The sequence below is a fragment of the Pseudophryne corroboree genome, chromosome 9 (genome assembly GCF_028390025.1).
Source record: "Pseudophryne corroboree isolate aPseCor3 chromosome 9, aPseCor3.hap2, whole genome shotgun sequence".
Classification (NCBI taxonomy): Eukaryota; Metazoa; Chordata; class Amphibia; order Anura; family Myobatrachidae; genus Pseudophryne; species Pseudophryne corroboree.
Window position 1 is genome coordinate 132,486,388 of NC_086452.1, and position 18,799 is coordinate 132,505,186.

Here is an 18,799-nt window from a genome sequence, read left to right on the forward strand (position 1 = left end):
ACATTACGGCAGACAGAGTCCACCTTTTACACAGTACGGCAGACAGCGTCACCTTTTTACACATTACGTCAGACAGCGTCCCTTTTTTACACATTATGGCAGACAGTTTCCCCCTTTTTACACATTATGGCAGACAGCGTTCCCTTTTTACACATTATGGCAGACAGCATCCCCCTTTTTACACATTACAGCAGACAGCGTCCCCTTTTTATACATTATGGTAGACAGAATAGAGAGACCGACAGACAGATAGATAGATAGATAGATAGATAGATAGATAGATAGATCCCATCTCTCCCAGTGGCTCAGGCTCCTCAGTAAATGCAGTCAGGCAGATCCTGGGCAGGGGAGAAGGAGGAGGGGGACGCCAGATCCGCAGCAGCGCAGTGTAATTGGTGGTGGTGCCACTGCAGCTGTCCCTCTCCTTTCGCATTGGCTGGCCGCTGCCACTGTGAATGCTGGAATGAGGGAAGCATATCCCAGCATTCACAGCAGCGCCAGCCTGCCAATGCCGAAGGAGAGGGACAGCTGCAGTGGCGTCACTGCCAATTACATAGTGCTCCTTCGGCTCCAGTCCCCCTCCCTACTCCTCCCTTACCTCCGGAGCTGCTCCTCTCCTCTTCTCCTCCAGCACGTCACACACAGCACAGGTGGCTTCTAATGAGTCAATTTGAGTAATTAAAAGCCACTGACATAGAATGCTGGCCATTGCTCCCTCAGGGTGACTGCGCTGTGTACCAGGCACACGGTGGCACACACATAGTAACGGCTCTGTACTGTATGCTAGGATTGTGGTGCCACAGTGCACAACCACTCTACCAGGCAGTCACTGATATGGAGGAGCAGCATCTGGTAGATTCAGCATTGAGGATTACCACCACAACCTCTGCTAGCCCACACATTGTTCCACATATGGTAAAGCACTCTGAGGAGTTGCTAATGCCTTTATTTTTTTTATCGTAAAAAATAAATTTAGGAAAATATTTGAAAAGTAAGGTTAGGTTTTAGACTGCAATAAGATGAGATTTGACACAAGTCTCCAATCTATGTACCAAAATGTATTAGCTAATATAAGAATAAAAGTCATGTATTTTTTTTACAGTAGTTATATTATTTTAGTAATGCAGCATAAGTTCACCTGTAAATAAGTGTTCACTTGTACAAACATCCCCTCTAACTCTTTTGTCATCTCACTCTCTTGTGAGTCCTCTATAACTAGCTTTGCCAAATCACAGAATCATATTAAGGGGGAATTACTCACTATCATTGATTGTTTTGATGGGTGCTATCCATTTAGCCCCAATAAGCCTGTGCAAGCTGCAGCTTATCATGGTTTTCGTTTCACCTGCCTCAGAAGTGAAAACTGGGCTGTGGCTGGTGAACTCACATAGGTTTCACTGAACCTGTGTGTTTTTGTGAGAAAATGTATTTATTTTTGAGTAACCAAATCGTATTTCCCGGAAAAAAAAAAATTGGCAAAACGTTTAGAATTTAGAATTTTTTGCCTCTAATTGAATTCCCCCCTAAATGTTAACATTAAAAACACTTGTATAGTATTAATAGTATAAGCATGCATATGACAGCAGTCAATCACTTCTCATTGTAACCCTCAACCCAACTAATTCATCTAAAAAGAATAGCAGCAGCTTATTTCTGTATGATTAGCAATACTACAGTATGCATTATGCTTTATATTGTTACCTGAGAATAATATTACTTGCATCTCATGGAATTATGTAACATTGATGTATTAACATCCTTTTTAAGTCTTTGATTTTTATAAAAAAAATATATTTTGTTGAAACAGTTTAAGAAATCCAGCTCTAAAATTGAAATCCTAGGAACAGTCTTGGTAAGAATTTTATTACATTTATTTATCACAGATTTATACAGTATTTTCTTTAATTCTCAGACTTTACAGATTGTATGATTAGCAGCTACTCTATATTATATCAGTAAACACAGTAGGTGCAATAAAAAATTTTAAACTACAAAGCTTGATACGGACAAAGGATATGAGGTAAATTCAATAAAGTGCAAGGTGGCAAGTTGCCATTGTAATACTAGCAATGGCATCTTATCATGCCCACCTGACTGACCGATCTCCCACTGGACTGATGTCTTTATATGCAACCTTATGTGGCTGTATAGCATATAGCAATTTGACTCCTATGTGTTAACAAAACCAGCTGCGAAAATGATTTTTTTTATATATAGATAGATAGATAGATAGATAGATAGATAGATAGATAGATTAGTGCCTTGTGTAAAGAGGTACTTAGGAGGGCACCAGGACAGTTGTTGTTTGTTTGGGGAGTGCTGTCACAAACATGTGATTATATAACACAAACAATGCCTTTATCTTGCACCAATGACTTCAAGCTGCACCTCCAGTACATTCCCTTGTTAGCAAGGACCAAAATAGTAGATAAAGAGAGTAGTGACAGCGGGCGCTAGTGTAAGATAGGGTGTCCAAAATCCCATGACAGGATGATCCTATTAGATCATAAAATAATAATTATAACAATAAGAATGGATATACCCTTTTAAAAATATTCTTCACCCAACAGTAATACAATTAGATCTTAAGGATTTATTTATTTATTTACATAAAAGTGTAAAAGATAAAAGATAAAATATCACAATACAATAGGCTGCAAGTATTCCACAATTAACAGATAAATGGGGGTTATAATCACACCTCTTACTCTCAGGGTTATGAGCTTAATAGGTGGATAACATTCTACTGTTCTGGGAACTATGTGCAGGGACACTACAAGTTTCATCCAGACAGACTTCTTCAGGGGTGAATAAAACTGGCGATAATTGGATTATAGATTTGTATAAATACTGAAGATTAAAAGAATACAGCAGGCAAATCTGGCTGCATATAAAGATAAAAATATTGTTGTACATAAATGATAGGAGTGCTTGGTAAAAGCTAGAGGCATAAGGGGTCATTCAGACCCGATTGCATGCTGCATTTTTTTTGCAGCCGTGCGATCAGGTCTGAACAGTGCATGTGTGTGGGATGCTATGCGCAAGTGCAATGCTGTCCGGTGACAGGGGTCGCTGGACAGTGACAGTTTCTACGATGAAAGCGATAACAGGGGCAATCGCAAGAAGATTGAAAAGCAGAAGGCGTTCCTGGGCAGCAAATCACCATTTCCTGGGAGTGTCATAAAAAAGGCAGGCGTGTCCACCCATTCCGGAGGAGGGTTCCTGACGTCACCAGCAGCCCAAATCGTCTCAGCAGCTGAGTAAGTCCTGTGCTCTGCAGAAACAAAGCTCTCTGCACAGCTGTTCGCACTCATTCTGAGTTGATCGCTCGCTACGGATTTTCGCAGCGCATCGATCATGGCAAAATTCTAAGCAATGAATTTCATGATAATACTTGACCTTATTGTGAACAGATAAAATGTGTCATAAGTGTATTTTTTAAACTTTTCTTTTACTATTTATTCTAATATATATCATACATGTAAGTTGGATATATTTAATGCTGAATAAATCCAGGAGTCAGTTTAGCTGATATGTACCACATTTTTCAAAGTGCAATATATGATGGTGATATTGCTTTTATTTTCATTTATTGAAGGGACACACAGATTACTTTAAGGTCTGTTAGTGACAAAGGAAGAGGCACTTTTTGAAAAGAATAACATTTTTAAATGTATATAACTAAGAAAATATTGAAAACATGAGCTTGTCAATGGGACTGAGTAACTCTGATCTAATGAGTTATTATCTAGACGTAGGACATTCTAGATGGTCTAAAACTGATACATGCCTCCTACAACAACTAGAAATTACAAATCAAAATTGATAATTAAAATGAATGGTTTACCCAATGTCACAAACACTGTGATATTAATATACAAACATTGTACACAACAGTGTTACATTTCCTTTTTTGGCAATTCACATCCTGGGAACTGATGATGGATTACAAATGGAATCCATTTCTTTTTAAATGACAACAATAAAGTAACCTCTGAAGTTAGTGGGGCAAAGCTCTATGCTAACAGCACTCTATTGCGCTATTTCTCACCAAGAATTACACTACGCCCATTGGTATAATAACGTTTTAGTGAATCTGCTGTAACAATGCTTCTGCATACACCACGTTTAATCTTTATAATCTGTTAACAACATAAATGCATGCAACATGTTAAAGACTTCCATTAATGTTTTCTATTTTTAAGACCACTGCTGGCTGTGCGACTGAGTCTTTCAACACGGTAAGCTATTCTGATAAATCTTAGTTTTGATATGTAAAATTACTATGCCCCTAGAACAAGCTGTCACCAAGTTACACATGCAGAAACCTAGGGCGATCCGGCACCGGAAAAGCTAATCAGGAATAAATACTTAAATTAGAAAAGAAAAACCAAAACAGGACAGTAAGTTACCCTAAACAGATAGGGGAGAGAGAGGGCAGAGATTAGCCCTTTCCATGTGGTATATTATATATGTATCGATGTTATTTTCGTCCTAGTTGGTGGTGCACCCAGAGCCAGAAAGTATACAAACTTTAGTACAATGGGGAGAGAACAGAAGGCTCTTGTGTGGGCGCACTCTTGTAGACAGGAAGTAAGTTAGATAAGATAATTAAGATGAATGGTTAAAACATAACTTTTATTAACTAGTATTACAAACGGGGTTGTTACCGGAGATCTATCCTTCAAAATGCAATGTAGCAGGCATCTTAGTGAAATAAAAATGTTCTGGTCTCTTAATGTTTAAAAGTGTGTGGAAGGGCGGTAGACATTAGTTGGTCATACCCCCATTCCCACTTGACCAGTACAGACTTGCTGTGTTAATGGAACCACAGGGTGGTCAAGACACAAAAATAATAACTATGCTCTTTTGGCTTATGAAAGATTAGAGAAATGATCAGAAGTCATTCCTCTGAGTGTAATACAGGAAAAATGGACATGCTCCTATCTGGATTCTAGACAATGATAACGGTAGAAGTAAATGTGGCACCTCACGTAGTTGGTGCTCGTGACCAAGGGTCTAGAGATTACTGAGTAGAGAAAGCAAGTGGTGATACTACTGTTGGTGTTGATACCACATAAGTGAGGAAAATCCTGCTCTACAACACCAGGTATTCGCAGGTGGTCTCCCTTCCTGGTACTGACTTGGCCCAACGCTGTTTAGCTTCCAAGATCAGACGAGATCGGGCGCTGGCAGCGTGGTATGGTAGTAGAGAATTTTATGTGAACACCAATGAGAGTGCACCTATTTAAGAAAATTGAAAATCAGAACCGACAGAAAGAGAAATGAGGAAAGATCGAGTAAATGAGTGGATCTGCTTTTCACGTTAGACCCGATCCAACATTCCCACTCGCGTGGTGCAATGTACCGGGAATCGTGAATGAGAGTCCACGAAAGATAGTGATCTGTAGACAATTGATATTAATGAGAATTAGCACTGTAAAATACAGTCAGAAAAAACCCTGATCGCAAGTGTGTTATAATTTGTCCAGACAGGTAGTGCATGGCAGGAGATGCTGGTAGAATCAGATAAATACGTGGTCACTCTGGTGATGCGGTTTGTTGCAAAACTGTAAGGAGGCAGAAATAAAGATAGATGCAAACCAACACTTTCATGAGTATAACAAATATATTGGTCAAAAAATAATGACACTCAGACAGTTAGCTAATTTCCAATAGGTTCGCTCAATGCTACAGAGTGCTAGTGAAGATCTATAGTCAGTCACCCCTATAATGCATACTAAATACGAGATAATTCAAGCGGTTCTGCTAAGGTTTGAAATAGGAGTTGCTATCCGTGGCAAAGAGCCACAGGATAGTGAGGCTTACAGTTTCACCAGAGATCAGGATAGGCCAAGAGAGCAAGGAAGATAAATGAGGCTAAATGCCAGGATGCGGTGGTGTCGACGAGACCCCTGTTCCTAGGTGCGGAAGACGCGTTTCGCCCTAGGGCTTGTTCACTTCCGGGTTCCGTACTGTACGGTGTGGGGAGAGGGCTTTTAAGTCCGCCCGGTTAAGGCTTGGCCAATCATATGGTGTCATATGGTAGATGAGATCTCCCCGTATGTGTAGTTGCTAGGAGACCGCATGCATGACGACGTCAGATCGGGAGGCGTGAGATGCATAACTTGTCGCGAGATCGCGGGCGCCATCTTGGATGTGGGAAAAATATCTTTGAGGTTAAGGTTTGTGTGGGCAGTTACTAAGAGACTAAAAATAGCGGAGCTGGAAACGTCATAGCCGGAGGCTGGAAACATAAGGTGATGGTAAATCACCATAGTGGATATGTCATGTGGTGAGTGTGGTCTCCCCGTATGTGTGGTTGCTAGGAGACCACATTGGTGATGACGTCGGATCGGGAGACGGAAGATACACCACCTATCGCGAGATCACGGGCGCCATCTTGAAAGTGGGAAAAATGCCATTGTGGTAAGGGTATGTATAGGCGGTTGCTAAGAGACTGATATAGCGGAGCTGGGAAGTCACAGCCGGAGGGCTGAGAGCATTTATGTGATAGTGAATCACCATTGTTGGATATGGGAATACTAGATAATGAATAGGTGGTAAATGCCCCTGTTGCATCGCTACGTTGTAAAGGATGCTGCTATTACAATTTGATGATATAAGGTGATATAATTAAAATAGATGTTATGGAGGAGCTATACAAAAGGGATGAGGGAATGTAATGGAATAGGAATATAATAGAAAATAAAAATAAAAATTAAAAAATAAATAATAACAAAATAATAAATAAAAAATACAAAATAAATAAAAAATATAAATTAAAATTTAAAAATTAAAACTAAAAACTAAAAATGAATGTAACATGAATGTATGATATGTAATGAATTATTAATAACCTGCTTAATTCACAGGGATATATTGAAATGTGCAACAAGCTGGATAAGCCTGAAGGAAATATGTGATGGATGGGCTGGACGTGCTTGGAGGGCAATAATAAGAGTGGAGGGATCAAGAGGTGACTGTGATGGTACTGAGTGTACGTTGGGAGGCAGGTGTCGGTGTGCAGTGACAAGTCAGCAAGTTAAGGGGATGATTGGAAGCTGAGGATTAGATGTGGGTGCATAGATGTGCAGTGACCAAAGGAAAAGCAAACTGATTATTTTTACATTTGTCGGGATAAGGGGGGAGGTGAGGGGTGGGTATAGCTGGTAGGTGATAGAAGGGGGAGGCCGGGAATATATGTCTGGTGGGTGTGGCTAATGGTGAAGAATGGAAATAAGAGCTGAGTGTGAGGAGATATATTAGATAGGAAGGGAAGATGAGACATGGTGTTGAATAGTGATATAAGTAAAAGGATGAGATGTGCAAGCGATACGTGTACAGTGAAAGGTGTGAAAGTGTGAATCACCTATGGGAAAAATAATGGATTAAAAAAGGAATATATGTTCTAAAATGTAAATAGTAGGTAAGAAGCTAAGTTACAAAAAAGCTCCATAGTTAATGGTTTCATTCAAGCCAAAGGGTTTCAGGCTGTTCAGGCGGAAAATCCACTCACTCTCCTTTTTGTATAGTTCTTTTGTTATGTCTCCTCCTCGTATTCCGAGATGTACTCGATCTAAGCAGAAGGTCTTAAATCCTTTGATGGATCCCTTATGCACAGAGTTGAAATGTCTTGCTACCGATGTGAGCTGTTTCATTCTGTTAAGATCTCTGGAGGCATTACGGATGTTACCAAGGTGTTCCAAAATTCTTTCTTTCCATTTACGAGTGGTCATGCCTACATACTTGAGATTACACTCACACGTTATGCAATATATCACCGCCTGCGTATTACAATTGAAAAAATATTGTAACTTGACCGGCTGGTCAAACCTGTCGATGACCGTGTTGGTTTGCAAAATTTGGGGGCATAATTTGCAGTGGCCGCAGGGGAAAGAGCCTGTGATGATAGGTTTTTTGATATTTGAGGAGATCAAATGGCTGTGCACTAGATGGTCTCTCATATTTTTTGATCTGCGCCAGCTCATTTGCAGTGGGGAGTCGAAGAGGGGTGCCAAATCAGGGTCCAATTGTAAAATTGGGAGATGTCTAGTTATTGCTCCCTTCAATTTCCTCCATTCAGGGCAGAAGGTCCCAATGAAGCGGACGGTGTCTTCCTGCTCCGTGTTCTTACTTTTCTTTCCAAAGATCAGATTCTCTCTTCTGGTTTTTGCTATGGCAGTGTATGCCCGCTTAAGTGAGCATCTGCTGTAGCCTCTATCTAGTAGGCGGTTGGTTAATTCCAAGCTTTTGGCCTTGAAAGTTGAGTCTTCCGAGCAATTGCGTCTCAGGCGTAGGTATTCCCCTTTGGGGATGTTTTCCACAGTGGGCGGAAAATGGGAGCTTGTTTGGTGTAGGAGGCTGTTAGTGGCCGTCTCCTTATAATAATAATATATAATAATTCAGTTTCCAAGAATCCTGCATTGGATTTGTAGATACTAAGGTCTAAGAATGGTACTCTTGTTGGGCTGATGAAGTGTGTCAAGATGATGTTGAGTTCATTGTGATTAAGAATCTGAATGAACTCCAGAAGTAAGTTCTTGTCACCATTCCAAATCAAGAAGACATCGTCGATGTATCTTAGCCATAGTATAATATGTGTGGTGTATTTTTCATTGCAGATGTTAAACACGTGGAAGTGCTCCCACCACCCTAAGAAGAGATTTGCATATGTAGGTGCACATGCTGCCCCCATAGCGGTTCCCCTGATTTGTAAGAAGAACTGGTCTTGAAAAACAAAATAATTTTTTTTTTTTTTTTTTTTAGAAAGGACAAACGTGAGTAGCTGTAACAGAAAATCCGAAAAATCATTGGAACCAATTTGATCCAAAAAGAATTTGATTGCAGCCAAACCTTGTTGGTGATTGATGCTCGAGTAAAGTGCCTCAACATCTAAGGTTGCTAGGAGGAAGTCATCCTCAAAATGGATGTTGTGAATTTTTCGTAATAGGTCAGCAGTGTCTTGTAGATAAGATGGTAACTCAAGAACGAAATCGCGTAGGTGTAAGTCTAGGAAGCGACTCGGCTGCTCCAGCAGTCCTCCATTACCCGACATTATAGGTCTGCCCGGTGGCACTTGGATGTCCTTATGAATCTTCGGCAGAAGATAAAAAGTTGGAGTTCTCGGGTTTTGTACAGTCAAATATGCTACTTCTTGTTTAGTGATGGTTCCCTGTGTAGCAGCCTCTTGTATTAAAGAGGTATAAGCTTTTTGGAACCTTTTAGTGGGGTCGTTAAGAAGTTTTTGATAGCAGAGGGGGTTAAACAGTTGTTTATGTGCTTCTGTGATATACATTTCTAACGGCCATAGCACAATGTTACCACCCTTGTCTGAAGGTTTGATAATTACGTCTCGCCAGGTTTCCATCTCACGTAATGCTTTCCTTTCTTGATAGTCGAGATTTCTTGATGGATATTGATGGGAAGTTTTGATTTGGACGTAAATATCGTCGAATTCTTTCGACACCCTGTTAAGAAAGACCCTAATTTCCGGGCTGGTATTATCGGGTGGGAAAAATGAAGATTTAGGTTTACATTTAGCTCGGCAAGGAATGATGTCTTGTATATTCGATTCCACTGATAGGTCTTCTAGGGTTTGGACTGCTTGGAGCTCCTCGGGGGATAGGTCTGTGATGTTATCACTATCTCGTCTTGCGTGGTGTTTTGCAAAGAACTTTTTGAGGAGGAGTTTTCTACCAAATAACCTAAGATCCTTCTCCCAACAAAATCTGTTGAATGATCTGGAGGGTGAGAAAGATAGGCCCTTGGCTAAAACAGCCATATGTGCAGATGAAAGGGGTCTGCCTGATAGGTTGATAACCTGTAAGGAGGATGAAGACGGGTGAATTATCGTAGCGTCTTCCTTTGTCGGGCCGGATACCTGGCAGTCCTCGATAGGTCCCAATCGGGGTTGCGTCTGTCGCCTCTTCTTTCCCCCCCGCCGGGTTTTCCTTGATTTTTGTCCCGGCCTCTTTGTTTCGAGCCCTGGCCTAAAAAACGTGGGGAAAATTCTCCTTGATTGAATCTGGCGTTGTCTGAAGTCTCACTAGATGAATCTCCACTGTTTGAAGATTCAAATTCTGAGAAAGTCGAGTCGTCCCTCTGTCTTCGATTCCTGCTCTGAGGTATGGAATTCCACCTGAAAATGTCCCCACGTGAGAAGTCTCGTTTGTCCCTGATAAATTTATTCCGCTTCCGATCAGCTATTGTTTGTTCATATGACTTAAGTTCTTTTTGATGTTTCTCAAAAGCTGTCTGAAAAGACAAATCTTTTTCCCAAATTTCTAGGTTATGACCCAATTCCTCTATTTCTTTTTCCACTTGATCTATGAGTAAAGTGTCGTGTTTGACCAAAAGATGTAATAGTTCTTGGGAACACTTCAGGAGTGCTGTCTCCCACTCTGTCTTCAGGTTCTCCGTAGCCAGTGGAAAAGAGGGGAATATTTTGGGTCACAACCCCCGAGGCACGATCTTATGTTTGATATAATTCTGTAGTGTGGTGATGTCCCACGAAAGACGAGTCCTTTTCTGCAAGTTCTTTTGTAATCTAGCAAAAGAGATTTTCCAGTCAGAATCAGTGGGGGATTCGTCAAAATTTTCTGTGAAAAAATCCCCAAAGGTCTCCGGATTTTGACGTTTTGTTAGCTCCGCTTTTAATGAGAAAGTGGTCATTATAGAGACTGCTTCAAAAAATTAAGTGAAAGTGTTACTGCTAAAATGGACAGATCCGGTAAAGAAAACGTTTATCATATAGTGAGATACAGAAAACCGTGCCAAGGATCAGAGACTGTTTATACAACAGTAGAAAATACTATGCAGAAACCTAGGGCGATCCGGCACCGGAAAAGCTAATCAGGAATAAATACTTAAATTAGAAAAGAAAAACCAAAACAGGACAGTAAGTTACCCTAAACAGATAGGGGAGAGAGAGGGCAGAGATTAGCCCTTTCCATGTGGTATATTATATACGTATCGATGTTATTTTCGTCCTAGTTGGTGGTGCACCCAGAGCCAGAAAGTATACAAACTTTAGTACAATGGGGAGAGAACAGAAGGCTCTTGTGTGGGCGCACTCTTGTAGACAGGAAGTAAGTTAGATAAGATAATTAAGATGAATGGTTAAAACATAACTTTTATTAACTAGTATTACAAACGGGGTTGTTACCGGAGATCTATCCTTCAAAATGCAATGTAGCAGGCATCTTAGTGAAATAAAAATGTTCTGGTCTCTTAATGTTTAAAAGTGTGTGGAAGGGCGGTAGACATTAGTTGGTCATACCCCCATTCCCACTTGACCAGTACAGACTTGCTGTGTTAATGGAACCACAGGGTGGTCAAGACACAAAAATAATAACTATGCTCTTTTGGCTTATGAAAGATTAGAGAAATGATCAGAAGTCATTCCTCTGAGTGTAATACAGGAAAAATGGACATGCTCCTATCTGGATTTTAGACAATGATAACGGTAGAAGTAAATGTGGCACCTCACGTAGTTGGTGCTCGTGACCAAGGGTCTAGAGATTACTGAGTAGAGAAAACAAGTGGTGATACTACTGTTGGTGTTGATACCACATAAGTGAGGAAAATCCTGCTCTACAACACCAGGTATTCGCAGGTGGTCTCCCTTCCTGGTACTGACTTGGCCCAATGCTGTTTAGCTTCCAAGATCAGACGAGATCGGGCGCTGGCAGCGTGGTATGGTAGTAGAGAATTTTATGTGAACACCAATGAGAGTGCACCTATTTAAGAAAATTGAAAATCAGAACCGACAGAAAGAGAAATGAGGAAAGATCGAGTAAATGAGTGGATCTGCTTTTCACGTTAGACCCGATCCAACATTCCCACTCGCGTGGTGCAATGTACCGGGAATCGTGAATGAGAGTCCACGAAAGATATTGATCTGTAGACAATTGATATTAATGAGAATTAGCACTGTAAAATACAGTCAGAAAAAACCCTGATCGCAAGTGTGTTATAATTTGTCCAGACAGGTAGTGCATGGCAGGAGATGCTGGTAGAATCAGATAAATACGTGGTCACTCTGGTGATGCGGTTTGTTGCAAAACTGTAAGGAGGCAGAAATAAAGATAGATGCAAACCAACACTTTCATGAGTATAACAAATATATTGGTCAAAAAATAATGACACTCAGACAGTTAGCTAATTTCCAATAGGTTCGCTCAATGCTACAGAGTGCTAGTGAAGATCTATAGTCAGTCACCCCTATAATGCATACTAAATACGAGATAATTCAAGCGGTTCTGCTAAGGTTTGAAATAGGAGTTGCTATCCGTGGCAAAGAGCCACAGGATAGTGAGGCTTACAGTTTCACCAGAGATCAGGATAGGCCAAGAGAGCAAGGAAGATAAATGAGGCTAAATGCCAGGATGCGGTGGTGTCGACGAGACCCCTGTTCCTAGGTGCGGAAGACGCGTTTCGCCCTAGGGCTTGTTCACTTCCGGGTTCCGTACTGTACGGTGTGGGGAGAGGGCTTTTAAGTCCGCCCGGTTAAGGCTTGGCCAATCATATGGTGTCATATGGTAGATGAGATCTCCCCGTATGTGTAGTTGCTAGGAGACCGCATGCATGACGACGTCAGATCGGGAGGCGTGAGATGCATAACTTGTCGCGAGATCGCGGGCGCCATCTTGGATGTGGGAAAAATATCTTTGAGGTTAAGGTTTGTGTGGGCAGTTACTAAGAGACTAAAAATAGCGGAGCTGGAAACGTCATAGCCGGAGGCTGGAAACATAAGGTGATGGTAAATCACCATAGTGGATATGTCATGTGGTGAGTGTGGTCTCCCCGTATGTGTGGTTGCTAGGAGACCACATTGGTGATGACGTCGGATCGGGAGACGGAAGATACACCACCTATCGCGAGATCACGGGCGCCATCTTGAAAGTGGGAAAAATGCCATTGTGGTAAGGGTATGTATAGGCGGTTGCTAAGAGACTGATATAGCGGAGCTGGGAAGTCACAGCCGGAGGGCTGAGAGCATTTATGTGATAGTGAATCACCATTGTTGGATATGGGAATACTAGATAATGAATAGGTGGTAAATGCCCCTGTTGCATCGCTACGTTGTAAAGGATGCTGCTATTACAATTTGATGATATAAGGTGATATAATTAAAATAGATGTTATGGAGGAGCTATACAAAAGGGATGAGGGAATGTAATGGAATAGGAATATAATAGAAAATAAAAATAAAAATTAAAAAATAAATAATAACAAAATAATAAATAAAAAATAAAAAATAAATAAAAAATATAAATTAAAATTTAAAAATTAAAACTAAAAACTAAAAATGAATGTAACATGAATGTATGATATGTAATGAATTATTAATAACCTGCTTAATTCACAGGGATATATTGAAATGTGCAACAAGCTGGATAAGCCTGAAGGAAATATGTGATGGATGGGCTGGACGTGCTTGGAGGGCAATAATAAGAGTGGAGGGATCAAGAGGTGACTGTGATGGTACTGAGTGTACGTTGGGAGGCAGGTGTCGGTGTGCAGTGACAAGTCAGCAAGTTAAGGGGATGATTGGAAGCTGAGGATTAGATGTGGGTGCATAGATGTGCAGTGACCAAAGGAAAAGCAAACTGATTATTTTTACATTTGTCGGGATAAGGGGGGAGGTGAGGGGTGGGTATAGCTGGTAGGTGATAGAAGGGGGAGGCCGGGAATATATGTCTGGTGGGTGTGGCTAATGGTGAAGAATGGAAATAAGAGCTGAGTGTGAGGAGATATATTAGATAGGAAGGGAAGATGAGACATGGTGTTGAATAGTGATATAAGTAAAAGGATGAGATGTGCAAGCGATACGTGTACAGTGAAAGGTGTGAAAGTGTGAATCACCTATGGGAAAAATAATGGATTAAAAAAGGAATATATGTTCTAAAATGTAAATAGTAGGTAAGAAGCTAAGTTACAAAAAAGCTCCATAGTTAATGGTTTCATTCAAGCCAAAGGGTTTCAGGCTGTTCAGGCGGAAAATCCACTCACTCTCCTTTTTGTATAGTTCTTTTGTTATGTCTCCTCCTCGTATTCCGAGATGTACTCGATCTAAGCAGAAGGTCTTAAATCCTTTGATGGATCCCTTATGCACAGAGTTGAAATGTCTTGCTACCGATGTGAGCTGTTTCATTCTGTTAAGATCTCTGGAGGCATTACGGATGTTACCAAGGTGTTCCAAAATTCTTTCTTTCCATTTACGAGTGGTCATGCCTACATACTTGAGATTACACTCACACGTTATGCAATATATCACCGCCTGCGTATTACAATTGAAAAAATATTGTAACTTGACCGGCTGGTCAAACCTGTCGATGACCGTGTTGGTTTGCAAAATTTGGGGGCATAATTTGCAGTGGCCGCAGGGGAAAGAGCCTGTGATGATAGGTTTTTTGATATTTGAGGAGATCAAATGGCTGTGCACTAGATGGTCTCTCATATTTTTTGATCTGCGCCAGCTCATTTGCAGTGGGGAGTCGAAGAGGGGTGCCAAATCAGGGTCCAATTGTAAAATTGGGAGATGTCTAGTTATTGCTCCCTTCAATTTCCTCCATTCAGGGCAGAAGGTCCCAATGAAGCGGACGGTGTCTTCCTGCTCCGTGTTCTTACTTTTCTTTCCAAAGATCAGATTCTCTCTTCTGGTTTTTGCTATGGCAGTGTATGCCCGCTTAAGTGAGCGTCTGCTGTAGCCTCTATCTAGTAGGCGGTTGGTTAATTCCAAGCTTTTGGCCTTGAAAGTTGAGTCTTCCGAGCAATTGCGTCTCAGGCGTAGGTATTCCCCTTTGGGGATGTTTTCCACAGTGGGCGGAAAATGGGAGCTTGTTTGGTGTAGGAGGCTGTTAGTGGCCGTCTCCTTACGGAATAATTCAGTTTCCAAGAATCCTGCATTGGATTTGTAGATACTAAGGTCTAAGAATGGTACTCTTGTTGGGCTGATGAAGTGTGTCAAGATGATGTTGAGTTCATTGTGATTAAGAATCTGAATGAACTCCAGAAGTAAGTTCTTGTCACCATTCCAAATCAAGAAGACATCGTCGATGTATCTTAGCCATAGTATAATATGTGTGGTGTATTTTTCATTGCAGATGTTAAACACGTGGAAGTGCTCCCACCACCCTAAGAAGAGATTTGCATATGTAGGTGCACATGCTGCCCCCATAGCGGTTCCCCTGATTTGTAAGAAGAACTGGTCTTGAAAAACAAAATAATTTTTAGAAAGGACAAACGTGAGTAGCTGTAACAGAAAATCCGAAAAATCATTGGAACCAATTTGATCCAAAAAGAATTTGATTGCAGCCAAACCTTGTTGGTGATTGATGCTCGAGTAAAGTGCCTCAACATCTAAGGTTGCTAGGAGGAAGTCATCCTCAAAATGGATGTTGTGAATTTTTCGTAATAGGTCAGCAGTGTCTTGTAGATAAGATGGTAACTCAAGAACGAAATCGCGTAGGTGTAAGTCTAGGAAGCGACTCGGCTGCTCCAGCAGTCCTCCATTACCCGACATTATAGGTCTGCCCGGTGGCACTTGGATGTCCTTATGAATCTTCGGCAGAAGATAAAAAGTTGGAGTTCTCGGGTTTTGTACAGTCAAATATGCTACTTCTTGTTTAGTGATGGTTCCCTGTGTAGCAGCCTCTTGTATTAAAGAGGTATAAGCTTTTTGGAACCTTTTAGTGGGGTCGTTAAGAAGTTTTTGATAGCAGAGGGGGTTAAACAGTTGTTTATGTGCTTCCGTGATATACATTTCTAACGGCCATAGCACAATGTTACCACCCTTGTCTGAAGGTTTGATAATTACGTCTCGCCAGGTTTCCATCTCACGTAATGCTTTCCTTTCTTGATAGTCGAGATTTCTTGATGGATATTGATGGGAAGTTTTGATTTGGACGTAAATATCATCGAATTCTTTCGACACCCTGTTAAGAAAGACCCTTATTTCCGGGCTGGTATTATCGGGTGGGAAAAATGAAGATTTAGGTTTACATTTAGCTCGGCAAGGAATGATGTCTTGTATATTCGATTCCACTGATAGGTCTTCTAGGGTTTGGACTGCTTGGAGCTCCTCGGGGGATAGGTCTGTGATGTTATCACTATCTCGTCTTGCGTGGTGTTTTGCAAAGAACTTTTTGAGGAGGAGTTTTCCAGCTTGTTGCACATTTCAATATATCCCTGTGAATTAAGCAGGTTATTAATAATTCATTACATATCATACATTCATGTTACATTCATTTTTAGTTTTTAGTTTTAATTTTTAAATTTTAATTTATATTTTTTATTTATTTTGTATTTTTTATTTATTATTTTGTTATTATTTATTTTTTAATTTTTATTTTTATTTTCTATTATATTCCTATTCCATTACATTCCCTCATCCCTTTTGTATAGCTCCTCCATAACATCTATTTTAATTATATCACCTTATATCATCAAATTGTAATAGCAGCATCCTTTACAACGTAGCGATGCAACAGGGGCATTTACCACCTATTCATTATCTAGTATTCCCATATCCAACAATGGTGATTCACTATCACATAAATGCTCTCAGCCCTCCGGCTGTGACTTCCCAGCTCCGCTATATCAGTCTCTTAGCAACCGCCTATACATACCCTTACCACAATGGCATTTTTCCCACTTTCAAGATGGCGCCCGTGATCTCGCGATAGGTGGTGTATCTTCCGTCTCCCGATCCGACGTCATCACCAATGTGGTCTCCTAGCAACCACACATACGGGGAGACCACACTCACCACATGACATATCCACTATGGTGATTTACCATCACCTTATGTTTCCAGCCTCCGGCTATGACGTTTCCAGCTCCGCTATTTTTAGTCTCTTAGTAACTGCCCACACAAACCTTAACCTCAAAGATATTTTTCCCACATCCAAGATGGCGCCCGCGATCTCGCGACAAGTTATGCATCTCACGCCTCCCGATCTGACGTCGTCATGCATGCGGTCTCCTAGCAACTACACATACGGGGAGATCTCATCTACCATATGACACCATATGATTGGCCAAGCCTTAACCGGGCGGACTTAAAAGCCCTCTCCCCACACCGTACAGTACGGAACCCGGAAGTGAACAAGCCCTAGGGCGAAACGCGTCTTCCGCACCTAGGAACAGGGGTCTCGTCGACACCACCGCATCCTGGCATTTAGCCTCATTTATCTTCCTTGCTCTCTTGGCCTATCCTGATCTCTGGTGAAACTGTAAGCCTCACTATCCTGTGGCTCTTTGCCACGGATAGCAACTCCTATTTCAAACCTTAGCAGAACCGCTTGAATTATCTCGTATTTAGTATGCATTATAGGGGTGACTGACTATAGATCTTCACTAGCACTCTGTAGCATTGAGCGAACCTATTGGAAATTAGCTAACTGTCTTAGTGTCATTATTTTTTGACCAATATATTTGTTATACTCATGAAAGTGTTGGTTTGCATCTATCTTTATTTCTGCCTCCTTACAGTTTTGCAACAAACCGCATCACCAGAGTGACCACGTATTTATCTGATTCTACCAGCATCTCCTGCCATGCACTACCTGTCTGGACAAATTATAACACACTTGCGATCAGGGTTTTTTCTGACTGTATTTTACAGTGCTAATTCTCATTAATATCAATTGTCTACAGATCACTATCTTTCGTGGACTCTCATTCCGAGTGGGAATGTTGGATCGGGTCTAACGTGAAAAGCAGATCCACTCATTTACTCGATCTTTCCTCATTTCTCTTTCTGTCGGTTCTGATTTTCAATTTTCTTAAATAGGTGCACTCTCATTGGTGTTCACATAAAATTCTCTACTACCATACCACGCTGCCAGCGCCCGATCTCGTCTGATCTTGGAAGCTAAACAGCGTTGGGCCAAGTCAGCACCAGGAAGGGAGACCACCTGCGAATACCTGGTGTTGTAGAGCAGGATTTTCCTCACTTATGTGGTATCAACACCAACAGTAGTATCACCACTTGTTTTCTCTACTCAGTAATCTCTAGACCCTTGGTCACGAGCACCAACTACGTGAGGTGCCACATTTACTTCTACCGTTATCATTGTCTAAAATCCAGATAGGAGCATGTCCATTTTTCCTGTATTACACTCAGAGGAATGACTTCTGATCATTTCTCTAATCTTTCATAAGCCAAAAGAGCATAGTTATTATTTTTGTGTCTTGACCACCCTGTGGTTCCATTAACACAGCAAGTCTGTACTGGTCAAGTGGGAATGGGGGTATGACCAACTAATGTCTACCGCCCTTCCACACACTTTTAAACATTAAGAGACCAGAACATTTTTATTTCACTAAGATGCCTGCTACATTGCATTTTGAAGGATAGATCTCCGGTAACAACCCCGTTTGTAATACTAGTTAATAAAAGTTATGTTTTAACCATTCATCTTAATTATCTTATCTAACTTACTTCCTGTCTACAAGAGTGCGCCCACACAAGAGCCTTCTGTTCTCTCCCCATTGTACCAAGTTACACATGCCTTGATCCAACCACATTCCTATCTCCAGCCAGAACTGAGTCTTCTTGTGTGTGTTATGCTGAAATACAGATGTTGAGCTAATTTTTTTTGTACACATACTGTATGAACAATTAATTCCACTCATCTTTCTTATTGAATGAGTTAATTACTGTACATGAGACTCACCTCCATTAAGGATGCAGATAAAAACAAAAAAAAAAACAAACTCAAATGTATATTCAACAAATACAGGTTGAGTATCCCTTATCCAAAATCCTTGGGACCAGAGGTATTTTGGA

General features: G+C 40.9%; 3 pseudogenes; 1 reads left to right on the forward strand and 2 right to left on the reverse strand.

Moving 5' to 3' along the window:
- Positions 1–5,095: 5,095 nt before the first annotated feature.
- On the reverse strand, positions 5,096–5,214 carry LOC134960091 (5S ribosomal RNA; annotated as a pseudogene).
- Positions 5,215–11,592: 6,378 nt separating this feature from the next.
- LOC134961212 (5S ribosomal RNA) lies at positions 11,593–11,711 on the reverse strand (annotated as a pseudogene).
- A 6,119-nt stretch (positions 11,712–17,830) lies between these two features.
- On the forward strand, positions 17,831–17,949 carry LOC134961951 (5S ribosomal RNA; annotated as a pseudogene).
- Positions 17,950–18,799: the final 850 nt, after the last annotated feature.